Below are 16,737 nucleotides of genomic sequence, written 5' to 3' on the forward strand. Positions count from 1 at the left end.
TAAACTTAATGTTGTATACCTTTAAAATCCATTCTAGGGATGTGGATCTTGCTGGCAGGACTGTCATTTTGCTGCTTAACCGCGATTGTACAATTTATACTTGAGGTGGTGAACTGTGTACTGAAGTACAGTGTCCTAAAATTTTGACCCAGCTACCATGATGAAATGGTGATAAAATGCCCAAGTCAGTATGCGGTGTGACTTGGAAGGAATCATGGTGTTCCCCTATGCTTTGCAGCCTTTGTCCTTATACATTATGGATATTTGGATTTATGATGTCATAACCATTCTCAAATTTTCATGCAATATTTGAATTTTTGTATGTTGTTTTCTTAGAGGTGATATATTTAGTGGATCCTTTTCTGGCCTGCTTTAGTATGCAGATCAGTATTACTTTATAAACCTGATTATTGCTGCAAAGAGAGACATGCTACCAAAGCTTTTCATTTTGCACTCATCAGGACAAACACAATAATGCTAACTTTCAGACTACCAACCATTTATACAACAGGAGAAAAGGATGCTGATTGGTTGGCAAGTTGACTCTGGCTGAGATGTTGCCATGGAGAAAGCAGCAGGGAATTATAGGCTCCCCTATATGTGTGTACTTTCTAGCAACCATAAATGAGCCATGTTATGAGCTTGACTGATAGTTTGGTTGTTAGTGTAGCCATAGCACATCCCTAGTTGTTCAGCAAGTGCTGCCCAATTGTGGAATCACATTTTACAGTCGATGTTTTGCTTTAGATTTTGCACCATGGTAATGCCTTGGCCAAAGTTGACTTGCCAAACATCAGCATCTCTGTAATATAAATTGTTGTGATTATTGTTGGCATTTAGGCATTTGTCCTGATGAGAGCACGATGAAAAGCTTTGGCAGGATGTCTTTCGCTTAAGCACATTCAAGTTCTATACTACCAACTCCTAATATTATCAGACATATTAGGAACAGCAGTATGCATTGCAACCCCACAAGCTTGTTATGCTGATCTGCACCTCAATTCTGTTTGCTTGCATTTGCTCCTTCTTGATGCCTTTAGTGAACAAAATTCTATCAATCTCATTTCAGGAAAATTTCAATTGACCAGACGCACCCTCTTCCCCCAAAAGGTGGTGTATCAGATTTTCCTCATGTCAGCATTGGCTCTTTTGCTAATCACTTTAAATCCATGTCCTCTGGTTCTTGACCCTTTCACCAATAGGAGGAGTTTCTCTACTTCTGTATAGAGTCCTTGTGATGTTGAACACTTATGAAATCTCCTCTCAACCTTTTCTTCTTGAAGAAAAACAACCCCAGCTTTAACTTATCCTTGTAATTGAAGTCCCTCATCCCTGGACTCTTGTAAGTCTTTTCTGCAGCCTCTTTACCGCCTTCAAATCGTTCCTAAAGTTCAGTGTTTGGATTGGATACTGTACTCCAGTTGAGACTGAACCAGTGTTATAAAGTTTCACCATTCCTTTTCTGCTTTTGTACTGTGTACAGAGTACAGAATACTGTATGTTTTCCTAACTATCTCAGCATGTCCTGCCACATTCAACAATTTGCGCACACACAAATCCAGCTCTATTTGTCCCTGTACCACCACAAAATTGGAGAGGGGAATGTAAGGAAGACTAGACGACTGAGTCAGGGAGTGACTGACTAGATTGCTCTGTGGGGACCGAGCTTAAACTTAATGGATCAAGAATGATATGCATGTACTGTAAACCCAATTTAAACCCTCATCTTATTGAATTTCCTCTAAGTTTGGCCCCAGAGTTTTAACTTCACTTTCCTGACTGTTCCTCATATCCCTTAGTTCCCTGAGAAACCAAAAAATTGTCCATCTCAGCCTTGGGTATCCACAACCCTCTGGTGTAAAGAATTCCAAAGATTGAATGAAGAAATTTCTCCACATCTCAAGCATAAATCATCAACCCCTTATCCTGAGGTTGTGTCCCCATGTTTTAGATTCCCCGACTAATGGAAACAATCTCCAGGCGTCCACCCTATCAAATTTCCACCCTATTGGGTGCCTTCAAAATTTTCAGCAAGATGGTTTCTCATTCGTCTAATCTCCAGAGAACATGGGCCCAATTACTCAGCCTCAAGACTCTCATCCAAGGGGCCAATTTAGTGAACCTTTGTTGTATTACCTTTGTTGTATCCTTTCTTAATGTGGAGATCAAAACTGTGCATCGTACTCCAGATGATCTGGCCAAAATCCTGCACACCTGTTGCAAGACCTCTTTATTCTTGTATTCCAATTCCTTTGCAATAAAGGCAAACATGCCATTTGCCACCCTAATTGCTTGCTGCATCTGCATGCTAACTTTGTTCCTTTTGCCAGAACGTCCAAGTCTTTTTGCACATCAAGACCTGCAAGTTTCTCACCTTTTAAAAATATTCTGCTTTTTATTCTTGTGACCAAAGTGGATAACTTCACACTTCCCTATATTCTGCCGTAGATAGGTTGCATAGTAGCTAACATCGTTACTCACCTAACCTGTCTCTATCTCTATGCAGTCTGTCTATCCTCCCCACAGCTTGCAATTCCACAGTTTGATATCATCAGCAACCTCGGAGATATTACTCTGTCTCTTCATCTAAGTCATTCATATAGATTTAAATATCTGAGGTGCCAGCACTGTTCCCTGTGGCACTCATGTATTCACTGTCTGTCAATTTGGAAAGGCCCAGCTTATGACCATGGCTTTCCATCTATTAACCAATCCTCTGACCATGATAATGTACTAGCTCCAATTCAGTGACTCTTATTTTGCGTATCAACCTTTTGTGTGGTACCTTATTGAAAGCCTTTGGAAATCCATGTATGCTACAATCCAGGCTCCCCTTTATCCTATTAGTTACATCCTCAAAAATAAACTTATCAAACAGAACTTCCATTTAGTAAAACCATGTTGACTTGTTCTAAACATGTTATCTTTTTCTAAGTGCATTGTTATGACTTCCTTCATAGATTCCAGCATTTTCCCAACAACTGATAAGTTAACTGGTCTGTGATTCACTGCTTTCTCCCTCCCTCCTTTCTTGAAAAGTGGTTTAACATTTGCCAACTTCTGATCTCGTGAAATCATTCCTGAATCTAAGGAAGTTTGGAAAATCATAGCTAGCACATCCCCTATTTCTACAGCTATTTCATTTGTAACTGTAGAGTGTAGGCTGTCAAGGTCTGGAGATTTGTCGGATTTTAATCTATTAAGTTTCTCCAATATTTTATCTGATGTTGATTACTCTAATATTTCTCACCTTTTAGCTCCTAGGTTATTGTCTATTGCTGATATGGAGCTTGTGTCTTCTACTGTGAAGACAGACACAAAATTATTGTTCCATGCCTCTGTCATTTCCTCATTCCCCATGTTAATTTCTCTTGTCTCTGCTTCTCAGGGATTAATGTTTACTTTAGCTACTCGTATCCTTTTTATACACTTATAAAAGTTTTCCAGTCTGTTTCTATATTTCTGGCTCGTTTACCTCCATTCTAAATGTTCTCTTTTTGTCAACGTTTTGGTGGCTCTTTGGTTTCTAAACCACTACCAGACTTGCTACTTTTTTGTTGCAGCATTCTTTTAATCTATTACTATCCTTAACTTTGAGTGAACCACGGATAAGTCCTTCTTGTTAAGTGTTTGTTCTTCAATGGAATGTATTCTTATTTCTTTAAATGTATTCCACTGTTCATTTACTACCATACCTTTTAGTCTGTTTACGTAATTAACCGTAACCAGATCTGCTCTCATATCAATGTAATTGGTTTTGCTTAAGTTTAAGATCTGTGTTTGCAATTGGAATATGTCACTTCCAAACTTAAGTGATATTATGGTCGCTGTTTTCCAGTGGATCTTTTACTATGACATTACTAATTAACCCTGCTTCATTACACAATGCCAAATCTAGGATAGCTTTATCCCTTGTTGGTTTTACTACCTATTGCTCCACGAAACTGTATGAAAACTTTCTACAAATGCTTCTTCTCAACCAGTGGTTCCCACCTTTTGTAAATCCTGGCACATCTTTTATGCAATAAAATAGAGGCATAACTTCTCCTTTCTCCAACTGAACTGCCCTCAAACAATAATCTCAAAAAAAGGGGGGATTAGCAGGATAAATATGTGGGGTTATGAAGATGGGGCTTGGGTGGGATTGTTGTCAGTGCAGGCTCAATGGTCAAATGGCCACCTTATGTACTGTCGGGATTCGATGAACTTCTTATTCGAAAGTCAAACCACTATCTAATACAATTTTCATTTGTTTAAGCAGTTTGAAACCAGTTGCATGCCAAATATAAACTTTTAAGTAGAAAATGTACACAATTTAAAAGTGTTTCCCATTAATGTTTTCAGTTTTAAGTCTGCAGTTCTTAATATGGAGCATAATTTTTAAAAAAGTTCAGTTTCTTCTAAGTACTACTGTGAGCAGCATCTCCAGATCTGGGGAGGAACTGATAAGAGGGCAACTCGCAGGTCTTTTCCTCTTGGTTTTTTAATGACAGCTTTTATGATGATGCAAAAGAAATTGATCCAAATGGATCACGTACCCAGTCAAAGTCTTCCGTATTTATGGTGGGGAGAAGTGGCATTTGAACACCTCTTATAGTGTTTTAAGATGTGTGGAGATGAGGCTGAGTATAGTTTGGCCACAGTAAGAAGTCTCACAACACCAGGTTAAAGTCCAACGGGTTTATTTGGTCACAAAAGCCAGTAGCATTCGGAGCGCTGCTCCTTCGTCAGGTAAGTGGGAGTTCTGTTCACAAACAGGGCATATAAAGACACAAACTCAATTTACAAAATAATGGTTGGAATGCGAGTCTTTACAGGTAATCAAGTCTTAAAGGTACAGACAGTGAGAGTGGAGAGAGTATTAAGCACAGGTTAAAGAGATGTGTATTGTCTCCAGACAAGACAGTTACTGAGATTTTGCAAGCCCAGGCAAGTCCTGGGGGTTACAGATAGTGTGATATGAACCCAAGATCCCGGTTGAGGCCGTCCTTGTGTGCAGAACTTGGCTATCAATCTCTGCTCAGCGACTCTGCGTTGTCGTGTGTCGTGAAGGCCGCCTTGGAGAATGCTTACCCAAAGATCAGAGGCTGAATGCACATGACCGCTGAAGTGTTCCCCAACAGGAAGAGAGCACTCCTGCCTGGTGATTGTCGAGCGGTGTTCATTCATCCGTTGTCGTAGCGTCTGCATGGTCTCCCCAATGTACCATGCCTCAGGACATCCTTTCCTGCAGCGTATCAGGTAGATAACGTTGGCCGAGTCGCAAGAGTATGTACCGTGTACCTGGTGGATGCTGTTCTTGTGAGACGATGGCATCTGTGTCGATGATCCGGCACGTCTTGCAGAGGTTGCTGTGGCAGGGTTGTGTGGTGTCGTGGTCATTGTTCTCCTGAAGGCTGGGTAGTTTGCTGCGGACAATGGTCTGTTTGAGATTGTGCAGTTGTTTGAAGGCAAGAAGTGGGGGTGTGGGGATGGCCTTGGCGAGATGTTCGTCTTCAATTACATGTTGAAGGCTCCGGAGAAGATGTCGTAGGGATTGTCAATGTAGACAAAGATGCAATATTAAAGCTGCCTCTTTGTTAGAAGCCTCCCTGAATGTGAAATGATTGGGAAAACTGTGTAAGTAACAGCTAAATTTGTCAGGAGAGTTGAAAAGATAGGGAGGACGAGGGGAATACCAGGAAACATCCAATTAATATTTACATGAATTTGAAAATCTCCCTTCACTGCCTTTAATTGGAGAGGCAAAATTCATCATGAGGACTATTCTCAACTATACTCAATGCCATACATTCCTCATCAGTCTGCATCAATGAAGTAGGATTAAACACAGCAATCCAGATTTACACTCTACTCACCGTCCTAAGTATACGTAGACATGTTTCAGTTGGAGTACACAAATTAAATATAGTACATCACACAAACTACATTATGTGACGAGAAAGATGAATTGTTGAGAATGTAAGTAATTTCCTGTCAGTTTTTCTGGCTAAGGATTTCTCTGTTCTCTTATGTGTCCTCCAAAGAACTGGGAAACAGGCCAACAAGCCACTGGTATCACCCCTGACCTTTGTGATTGGTTAGGTTATTGTTCTTTACTCATTTCTTTATTGTTTCCCCTCCTGCTAGTGTCCCTGACTTGTTCCTCATACTGCCACTGAACAATACTGCAGGAGATCTGCTCATAAATCAAAGATTCAATTTAATCAGTGATTCCATTTAACAAATTTGGAATATGCAATTTTTCATCCAGACATTAGATGACCGTGGATCTTATTCATATAGTAGAATTAAATTCAGCAAGAAAATGGAATTTATTCCATAACTTATAAAGAAAAATGGTGCTTTGCATTGTGTGTTTATTTGAAATATCATTAGAAATAGTTATGCAATGGGAGGGTTTGAATGACTTATTCCTATTCTTACATTCCTGGTATGACTATTGTTGTGCCTGCCGCACAGTCTGTTTTAATCCTTATACGGTGGACAAATAACTGCGAGTAGACGTCTTGTTAGTACAACCAATATTTATTTAAGACACACAATCAATAATCACCCACCCAACCAGCAATAAGTTATCTTACAGAAAATACTAGAGTTCAAGTCCAATGCAAGACCTTGACTTAACTTTGCGTGACTGGCAAGTACCCAAGCAGATATTGGCCTTTATCTGTGCGCTGGTCTCGGTCGTCCTCTCTGGCTCTGGTCTTCCTTCTCAGGTGTGGTGGCTCTCCTCATGCTGGTCGTCGCTGGCGATGGTCACCGGTGTTGTAGCTCGTCCGTGGGGTCAGAAAGAGAGAGATCCTTGGTTGTGCAGCACCCTTTATACCCCGTTGGTTTCACACTCCTTTTGGCCATTGCCAATCAATCGATCAGGACTTGATCACCCTGATTGATAAAGTCCAATCGGGTGCTGCCACACCAATCTCTGGGTGTGTCCCCAACAGCCATGTCTGCAGGTGCTGGGGGCTCGTAGAGTTCACACCTCCCTCCCAAATAAGGGGTTACGGCGCCCCTATGTCTGGTAAACAACCCAGTTTGACCAGAAAGTCTCTTTTGTCCTGGAGATGACCCATATCCTGTGTATTCACTCGTCTGGGTTGCGGCCTGTCTATCTCTGTCTTTTAGGCTGCAGCCTGTTGTTTTAGTTCTTGTCCAATTGTCCCAGAGTGCTTTACAAATCGCCATTTTAGATGGCCCGTTTGGCCACACTATAAAATATGTTTTCAAGCTCATTAAAGCACCTAAAATGCTCTTGAAAACATAGCTCTTCAGTCCTGATATCTTGTGTGCTTCTTGTCAAATTTGTTTGCTAACACTCCTGTGAAGTACCTTGGGATTTGCCACATTTAAAGGTGTTATTTAACTATCAGTTGTTAATATAATAGAAGAACATTTCCTTCTTGAATAAAGACTCCTCGTTTTCTCCTGTAAACAGTCTTACTTGGGACCCCCTGAAATTGACTGTGATCTTGCAGTCCAAACGTGACGATAGTATTCTGCCACTGTAATGGAGCAGTGCATCAAATGACACACAGCATTGCATAACTGACAGGTGCTGAAAGGCAAGCCTCACTTTTTTAAACCCTGGGGCAGGAATCTCCTTCCCCTTCACTACGCTGGGATCTTTTTTGTCAACGGGATTTCCTGTTGAGTGCACCCCTCACCGTCAGGAAATCCGCAGCGGGAGTGTTCTGTTGGTGGAACCATAAGATCCCACTGGTAGAAGTGGTATCAAGGTTTCAGTGTATATATCTAACGTTTTACAAAATTTGACTTAAGATGTAAATAACTTTAAAAAGATTAGAAGTTTATAGTGCAGAAGAAGACAGCCAAGCTCATCATGCCTGTACCATAAATCCAAAACAACACGTTATCTTCCCATAGCTGTCTTCCTGTGTATTATTAACCAGACCAATGGTCTCCATTCAAATGATTTTCTTCTTTTAAAACTTTCCGTTATTAGTTGGCTATTTTTGCTCTGAGTTCAATGGTAAACTTGCAATATTCCCTGAAGATGAAAGCATTTTATTTCTTTATCCCTCCTCCTATCTTTCTCTGTTATTTACCAACTTTTTATTTCTTCCCACATAAAATTTATAATTCTTGCTGAAGCTGTTGTCAGATGTGGCAATATCCAGGGAGGCTTTTTGAGTCTCCAGTGGTCACTGTGGAAAAAGCTGGTCATCACAATTGTCCAGATCTGGCTTTCTCGCCATTTTCAATTGCAGTGCCTGAGGTCAATATCCAAAGTCCCTCATCAGCATCCCCACCTGATCTGAGCACAAACATTAGTTCCTCTCAATAATATTTTTAAAATGCTGTCAGCCCTGATAATGCAAAAAAAACTATCAGCCCCAAACACATCTTCAATTCAATTAAAAATCTTGAATTTTGACTATATAAATGCTGAAATTTGAATTTTGTAAAACTACGTTTGCTATATGCTTTTCATTTGTGTAATTTTTCTACCTGAAGCACGGTGTATGAAGTATTGTAGTTCCACATGGTGGAACATGGTGAAGTTATATTTTCTCTGATGCATCTTTCATTCCTTTATTATCCCAGGTGAAAATTCTCAACGAAGCACAGAAGGGAAGGCCTATGTAGACTTTTGAAGACATTTTGAAGACACGTCACAAGCCAATTTAATGGGTAAGTTTATAGTGATTTTTTTTTTGGAATGATTTTTGAAATTTCTGATGCCTTTTGCTTTAGCTATTCACATTGCCCTGGGTGGGAAAGGACAGTTGATAGCTTGAAACTATGAAGAAATTATTTGGTTAAATTTGAATACTAGTTCAGGAAAGATAGAAATTTGATTGCTTGGAATTTGGTCGCTTATTCATTCCTCCTTGCGCTTCTTTGTTTTGACCATTTTTAGTTAATCAGATGTTCATGAGTAACTGTTTCTTTGAAGCATTTGTGTTGCACTTTCAATTAGGCTAACAAGTAAAATTTCTATAGCAATCCTCAAGTACAAGCAGTTCTTCATGGTGGTGGGAAAAGGAACTCTGGTCAGAAGGGCAAAAGAAACTGTGTTCAGGACAAAGGTACTTTTTTGAAGAGAAAGATTAGGGTGACAGTGACCGATGAGTGGGTATAAGAGAGAGCATCCCAATTGATGGGACACAGACACCAGTGGTCACAAAGTACGGGTCAAGATGTGTAAAGTGAGTACAAGAAGACATATCGTAGAATCCCTACAATGCAGAAGGAGGCCATTCAGCCCTTCGAGGCTGCACCATCTCTCCAACAGGCATCTTATTATCCCCTAATCCAATGTATTTACCCCACTAATTCCCTTAACCTACACATCTTGGGACATTAAGGGGCAACTTAGCATGGCCAATCAACCTAACCTGCACATCTTTGAACTGTGGGAGGACCATCCGGGGAAGTCTATGCAGACACTGGGAGAATGTGCAAACTCCACACAATCCCCCAAGGCTGGAATCGAACCCAGGTCATTGGCGCTGCAAGGCAGCAGTGCTAGTCACTGTGCCATCGTGCCTATTGAGGCTGTAGAGGATGACTGAATTGGGATGAGATGAGAACACACAGGAAGCCGAAGGCATGCTTGCGAAGCTTGGTCCATTTGCTGAGTCATGAGGTGACAGTGGAGCTTGGTGAGGGAGGGTGATCGCAATATAGACCTAGCTGTGGGTGCAATCTCTGGCTGTGCTATTTGGAAGGGTTCAGATTTTACATACAAGGTAGTGGATGACATCAGCAATGTTGTTACAGAGCAGGAATTGCGCCTACATGTCTTATTACAGACTAGATGCATTTTTGTTAGTGAGCTATCTAGAATTTCCAATAATTTTTTAAAAAAGGTAAGTTATTTGATGATGCTTCGAGTCCCATCGAGGATTTGAATAAAACATCCAGGCTGACACTCCAGTGCAGTACTGAGGGAGTGTCGCACCATGCCACCTTTAAATGAGACATTGAACTGAGGCCCTGTCTGCTGTTTCAGGTGAATGTACAAGAGCCTGCGGCACTGCTTCAAAGAAGATTGGGGTGCTATTCCTCGATCAATGTCACTGAGCAACAGATGCTGGTCATTATGACATTACTGTCTATACGAGCTTGCTGTGCACAAATAAGTTGCTCCATTTGCGATGAACTTCATTCACTGTGCAATGCTTTGGGATGTCCTGAGGTGATGAAAAGCACGATAAAAAGCATGTTTCCTTACTAGCTAGGGAAATTGGAAAATAACTAATGGTTGCACAATGAAAGAATACCTTCTCAAATGTTTTAGATCACATAGGTGAAAAGACAAAAACTGCAAACTTTTTACTCAACTCAAACTTGTTTAGTTCCTTTTTGTTGCCTGGATATTTGAAACGCTCCTCTACCCTGCTTCCTACCTCTTCCCTCCCTATCAGCTGTGCTGCTATGCACTGTCCCAGTTAGTAAAGTGTTGTGGGACAAACAGTTTCCAGAATCCTGAGTGCTTTTAAAGGATGCAGGCTGGCATTGACACTGAGTAAGAAGTCTCACAACACCAGGTTAAAGTCCAACAGGTTTATTTGGTAGCAAATACCGTTATTTGCTACCAAATAAACCTGTTGGACTTTAACCTGGTGTTGTGAAACTTCTTACTGTGCTTACCCCAGTCCAACGCCGGCATTTCCACATCTTGACACTGAGTACCAGCATTGTATTGCTTCTCCCATCACTTGGATATCAATTGGGTTAGAAATGAAGAGGAACATGGTAAATGCTGGATAATATGAGCAAAACCTTGAGAGCATAGAATGACTCCATTCACTGGCCATCTTTGCTTTCACCATGCACTGATTTTTCTTGCTGTTTGCCAGATGTTTGATCTCTCAGCGGATCGAGGAATATAGAAAGGGGAGTTGAGGCAGAAGATCAGCATTGAATGGTGGAGCAGATTTGAGGGGCTGTATGGTCTTTCTCCTATTTCTGAAGTTCATGCAACATTACTATGGTTGCTATGGATAAAATGTTTGCATGCTTTTAAATTCTCTTACCCCAGCAATGTCAACGAATTGTCTGATTTCAGCCCATCGATATGTCGTTTGCTCCCTCATGATTCTTGTGAATTTCAAGAGATCACAGTTGTACCCAGTACAAGACCTCACTTTCAAAGGACCAGTGTCTCAGAATTGACCATGCCTCAGGCAGCGTTACTTAATGTTGTTATCCTCGCTTGTAGTTAAACCTAATGGGCAAGATTTCTGATGGTGCTCTCTAATTTGAATCTGATGGCAATAGCCATTTTTATTCCACTGGACACAAGGCTACTTAAAATTAGAATAGCCCAAGTTCTGTTTCTGTACTCCAGACGGGTTGTTAAAGATACAGTTAAAGAACATAAAAGTAAAGAAGAAAAGATTTGCATTTGTAACATTCCTTATCACATACCTGAGGCATGCCTTTAAAAATGTTTTATGCAAATTGATTGTAAGTGCAGTTGCTATGTAGGGGTTAATATATGCATTTGCGGAACAGAAAGATTCTCAATTGCAGTGAAACACACAACCAGTTAAGCTATTTTTTTAATGCAATTGTAGTGACTGAGGGGAGGAATGCTGTTGAGGGCACCATGAGATCTCCCTACTTCAATTTGAAAAGGCTCATGAGTAAGCCTTTGCATTTAGTTCTGGAGTTAAAAATGGATATGTGCTGGTTTGAAGTCAGTAGTGTAGTTGTGTGCCGTATCAGACTTTCAAACTGTGATCACTGACTATTCCCCACACCTGTGGGCAGACCTCTATTAATAGGTAAACCTAAAACTCACTGGAAATGGCAATTTAATGGTCCTTTTGCCCAGATGTGCACCACTTGTTTTGAAGCATTGCTTCATGATTAATTGCATTCAATTTCATTCTCATGAATTAAGATGCTTCATATGGAAACAGTGATGACAGTCGCCTTGATCTTGGCCAGGTGTGTCAGGAGCTAGTGAATCCAACCATCATGTGTAATTGGCCCATCCTTATTTGGTAACCTAATCCTGGGCTTTCACCAAAAATTGATTTTGAATTTTTCTTTTAACTAGAAATTACTACATTTCGACTGACTTCAGGAATATTATTATTGCATATTGGGCTGGCTTTGTTTATAGACTGGCTTGTGCATCTTATTTTCCTGTAGCATTTTGGTACACACGATCACAACTCAGCCATCCAGTTTGCCCCCAAAATCTTTTTTATAATGTGTCATTGAATTATAGAATAATAGAACACAGTCCTTTGATTTTATGCCGCTGGCTCTTTTGACGAGTAATCCAGTCGATCCCACTCTCCGGCCCTTTTCCCCCGTGTCACTGCGTTATTTTAGCCTTCAAGTATTTATCTAGTTCCCTTTCGAAAGCTGCTCTTGAATCCATCATCTTATTAAGCAATGCATTTCAAATTGTTTTTTATCCAAAGAAAAATATTGCTGGAACAAAATATGATCACACAGTTAGAATATGCTACAGCTGGATTCCTGCAGTTAGTAAAACCTTTGACCAAGTTAAAACATGTGGCTTTGATATTACTTTAAGAGGGAATTCACAGAGACAAAATGGCTGCTCAAATATATTACTTAATTACATTTATTTTTAAGCGCATAGGAACAAGATCAGTCTATTCAATTCCTCAAATTTGTACCAAAGTTTTATTCTAATGGTTGATCTATATCTCAACTCCATTTACCTGCTTTTGCTCCATCTACTTTGACCTCTGAATAGAAATCTATCCATTACAGTATGGAAAATTTCACTGCACCCATCATTCCTATTGCCTTGTGGGAAAGAGTTTTCCATATTTTTTCGACCATTTGGAAGAAAAATGTTTCCTAATTTTGTTCCTAAATGACCTTGCTCTAAAATTAATCTAACTCCTTTGGTAAAAGCTAATGATTCATATTTTTCCAAATGTTCCAGATTTTGACATCCACTCTTATAAAAAGGAAATATATTGTGAATCCTTATGATAGCTTAAAAATGTTTTCTATGAACTGTCAAAAAAACTTTGTGTAATGCAACCGTACAGTTAATCATCTTGACAGGTTAGTTGATCCAGTGTCATTCAATTACATTTGATTGGAAGTAACTTGGATGATTGTAGGAAACTCCTTTTACTGGAGAAGTGAAGATAAAATGAAGGTAATTGAAATGGATGAAAGAAAATATGTATACCACTGTTCTGTGCCCATTCTTCTTTGCACTTTCACTACTCATTAGGTTTCTGTTCCAGGAAAGGTTATTGAGAATGAAAAAATGGATACCAGCAAGTTTTGAGCCTCTCTTGGGAGTGGCCACAGTATAGGAATCTGAGTTCCATTTTGGTGAATGTTATAGGGTATTTCAGAGCATGTAATGAGGGGAAAAGATTTTAAAACAGAACAAAACAACAATATAAAAAGGGAAATGGTGGAGAGGTGAAGTGGTCAAAGGGAAGCAAGCAATTATGAAGGAAGAAGAAATGTAATTTACAAATGTTACTTCTACATTACAGAGCAAGAAGGTAAATGGGACCCACAGAGACAAACTGCCTTGTAATTTCTTCATTGGCGAATGTAGAGGACATTTGTGCACATCGGCTGTAGATTGGAACAATTGGGCCATATCAGGTTTGTAACAGCTTATTTAACAAGTTTGATTCATTTCAACCACCTTTAATTAAAAAAATTGGCGCGAACCATTGCTTCCTGATGATCTCAGTTAATTAGTACATATGTTGTTTCATGGAACCAAAGTCACAGACATTTGGGATCCCATGGGTTCTTCTCTCAGTTGCAAAAATAGCTAGCTTAAATCTCACTTGTGATATTAGAAAACTAATGGTAAAATTGTAAGGAATATTAGTCAGAAATCATTGATTGAACAGTCTTTAACCTTTTCACCCTCACCACTAAAGAGCAAGCTGAAAATTTATTGTCCTTGTAGGGCTTATTCGGTGCCTAAAATTTAGCTTTAAATTGAACTGATCCAAATTATATTAACTTATGTCAACCAACCATCTTGCAGAAGAGACAGTGTACTATTGCATGAATAAGTATGTTGCAGAATGGAATTGTGGAACTCACTTTGTCCCAGAAACAAAATGGAACAAACTCATGAGCCAACATTTTATAATTAACACATTTTGATGACACAATTAACATAATCTTAGGATTGTCAAAAGTATACTCTAGATACTTGAGTGTATTTTACTAACCAACTGGGGCAGCACGGTAGCACAGTGGTTAGCACTGCTGCTTCACAGCCCCAGGGACCTGGGTTTGATTCCCGGCTTGGGTCACTGTCTGTGTGGAGTTTGCACATTCTCCTCGTGTCTGCGTGGATTTCCTCCGGGTGCTCCGGTTTCCTCCCACAGTCCAAAGATGTGCGGGTTAGGTTGATTGGCCATGCTAAAATTGCCCCTTAGTGTCCTGAGATGTGTAGGTTCGAGGGATTAGCGGGTAAAATATGTAGGGATATGGGGGTAGGGCCTGGGTGGGATTGTGGTCAGTGCAGACTCGATGGGCCGAATGGTCTCTTCCTGCACTGTAGGGTTTCTATGATTTCTATGATTCTAATGAACCATACAGAATTACTTGCCCAACGGAAATAGTGGAAGTTCAAGTGTATTTTAATAGCTTCAGCTGAACTTCACTTAGTAAAAATTAAAGTTATGTTCAATGTGCAAGAACAACACAAAAGTTGGCAGGATTAATATACAGTTGGATTTGTTGCATAGCTGACAAGTTAATAGCTTTACTTAATTAATCTGGCGTGTTTAAAGTCTACTGTGGTGTATTGCTGATTAGCTCGTAGCTGTAACAAAATACATAATTGAAAAGAACAGCATTGTGTGGGATCAATCAGCCTGGCCTCCCTCAGAACTGTAGCTTCTTGCTCAATCTGGAGCTCTCATTATCTGCCTAAATTTTTATATCATAAGGATAATACTTGAGGCATTTAAGTCTACAAGATCAATTTATTTTTCCACCCTACTCAACTAATTAACCAATCTGAGTAATGTCTTCAATAAAGGATTCACCTTTTAGTATCCATCACCTTAAATAAACACTGCAAAGAGGCGAAATGGATTCCAAGCAATATTTAAAAGAAAATGACAGAAAACCTCAAATTAGAGGTTTTGTTCACTCATGTTCAGCAATGGGATGTTACTGCGATAAATTTCTTTCTGTAGACGTGATATAAGTTCCCTCCTGTGTCGTTTGACTCATCTTTCCTCTCATACACATCTATTGTTATATCTGGACTGAAGCTAGTTCTAATTGATGTTTCCATTTGCTCTGGGAACCTGAACTCTTGCATGCAAGTGATACATATAAATATTTTCCCATGTTTTTGGCTCAATTTCTGAAAGTTAAGGTCTTGCTGTTAATGCTTTCTCAGCTTAGAAGTCTAATTTTATAAGCTATCCCTTTTCTTTAACCTTCTGAACCCATCTCCAGATATATCTAAGTAACTCTGAACTCCTGAAACCTCTTGCATGTTCTCATGCTCCCGTTCTGTAACTGTCTTCGTTTTGGTGTCAGGTACACAATCATTTATATATGTAATTCTATAAGGTAAAACCTTTAATTTCCAACTCATCAGATGGGATCAGTTTGAGTGATATGTTTTATTGCAACGTTTCGTCTTTACCTTAAAACAGACCAGCAAAGCCTGTTGAGCTAATTATCATTATTAGGCAAAGAAAACAGGTGGCAGCTGCTGTTACCTCCTTTTACTTAACCATTTTAAAAGAATAACAGATATGGAGTAGATTCTTATTGCGTTCCTCCCAGTCTTGCTTATCTTGTGTAGGCAGCACATTCTTTGTTATCTCTGTGTGAATGGCCTTCATGATGTGGAGATGCCGGCGTTGGACTGGGGTAAACACAGTAAGAAGTTTAACAACACCAGGTTAAAGTCCAACAGGTTTATTTGGTAGCAAAAGCCACACTGTGGCTTTTGCTACCAAATAAACCTGTTGGACTTTAACCTGGTGTTGTTAAACTTCTTACTGAATGGCCTTGACAGCTGTGGTCACAGGCTGTGGTTGAGCTCTACTAGCTGTGGTTTTGAAAGCGGCTTTGCAGTCAGACCGTAGTGTGAACTGCTCACAAGTTACTTTGTTTTTTTTTTCTCTGTTTTCTCCGAGTTTGATAGGATTGTTGGAAATCCCACTTATTAAGCTATTTCTCAGTGTCGATCCAGTCATAGTAATTACCTGCAAAGAAGAACATGCAAAAATATTTGTTTTTCCTAATTTTTGTATTCAAAACTAGGCGTGTACTTATGACATATGATTGAACGGATTACTATTACTTCATCTTATCTAGCTTTGAAAATATCTGAAGAGGAGAAATAGATTCCAAACAGTGGTTGAAAAATTCTTGGGAGTTCATTTAAAGCATAGGCTTTTACAGGCAAGGAGAGATGAAACAGAAGTCTGTAGTTTAGGGAGGGAGCTGCAGAGAACAGGACTGAGACTGTTGAAGTTCCAAGTCTTGAAGTCTTTGGGCAGCACAGTAGCAGAATGGTTAGCACTGCTGTCTTGCAGCACCAGGTTCAGTTCTGGCCTTTGATGACTGTGTGGAGTTTGCATGTTCTCCCCGTGTCTGCGTAGGTTACCTCTAGGTCCCTCAGTTTCTTCCCAAAGTCCCAAGATGTGCAGGTTTGGTGGATTGGTCATGGTAAATGCGTGGGGTTACAGAGATGGGGGGGCGGGGTGGGGGGGGGATGGCGGCGAGATGGGCCTGGGTTAGACGCTGTTT

General features: G+C 39.9%; 1 protein-coding gene across 3 annotated transcripts in view; it reads left to right on the forward strand.

Annotated features, from left to right (window-relative positions):
• Positions 1-8,566: 8,566 nt before the first annotated feature.
• reck (reversion-inducing-cysteine-rich protein with kazal motifs) overlaps positions 8,567-16,737 on the forward strand; it is a 135,342-nt gene continuing 127,171 nt past the window's right edge. For all 3 annotated transcript variants that reach the window (XM_078216525.1, XM_078216524.1, XM_078216526.1), the window contains exons 1-2: positions 8,567-8,655; positions 13,482-13,596. The gene's annotated coding sequence lies outside the window, so the exon portion shown is untranslated. The remainder of the gene's footprint in view (positions 8,656-13,481; positions 13,597-16,737) is intronic.

This window comes from Mustelus asterias, chromosome 7, assembly GCF_964213995.1.
Source record: "Mustelus asterias chromosome 7, sMusAst1.hap1.1, whole genome shotgun sequence".
Classification (NCBI taxonomy): Eukaryota; Metazoa; Chordata; class Chondrichthyes; order Carcharhiniformes; family Triakidae; genus Mustelus; species Mustelus asterias.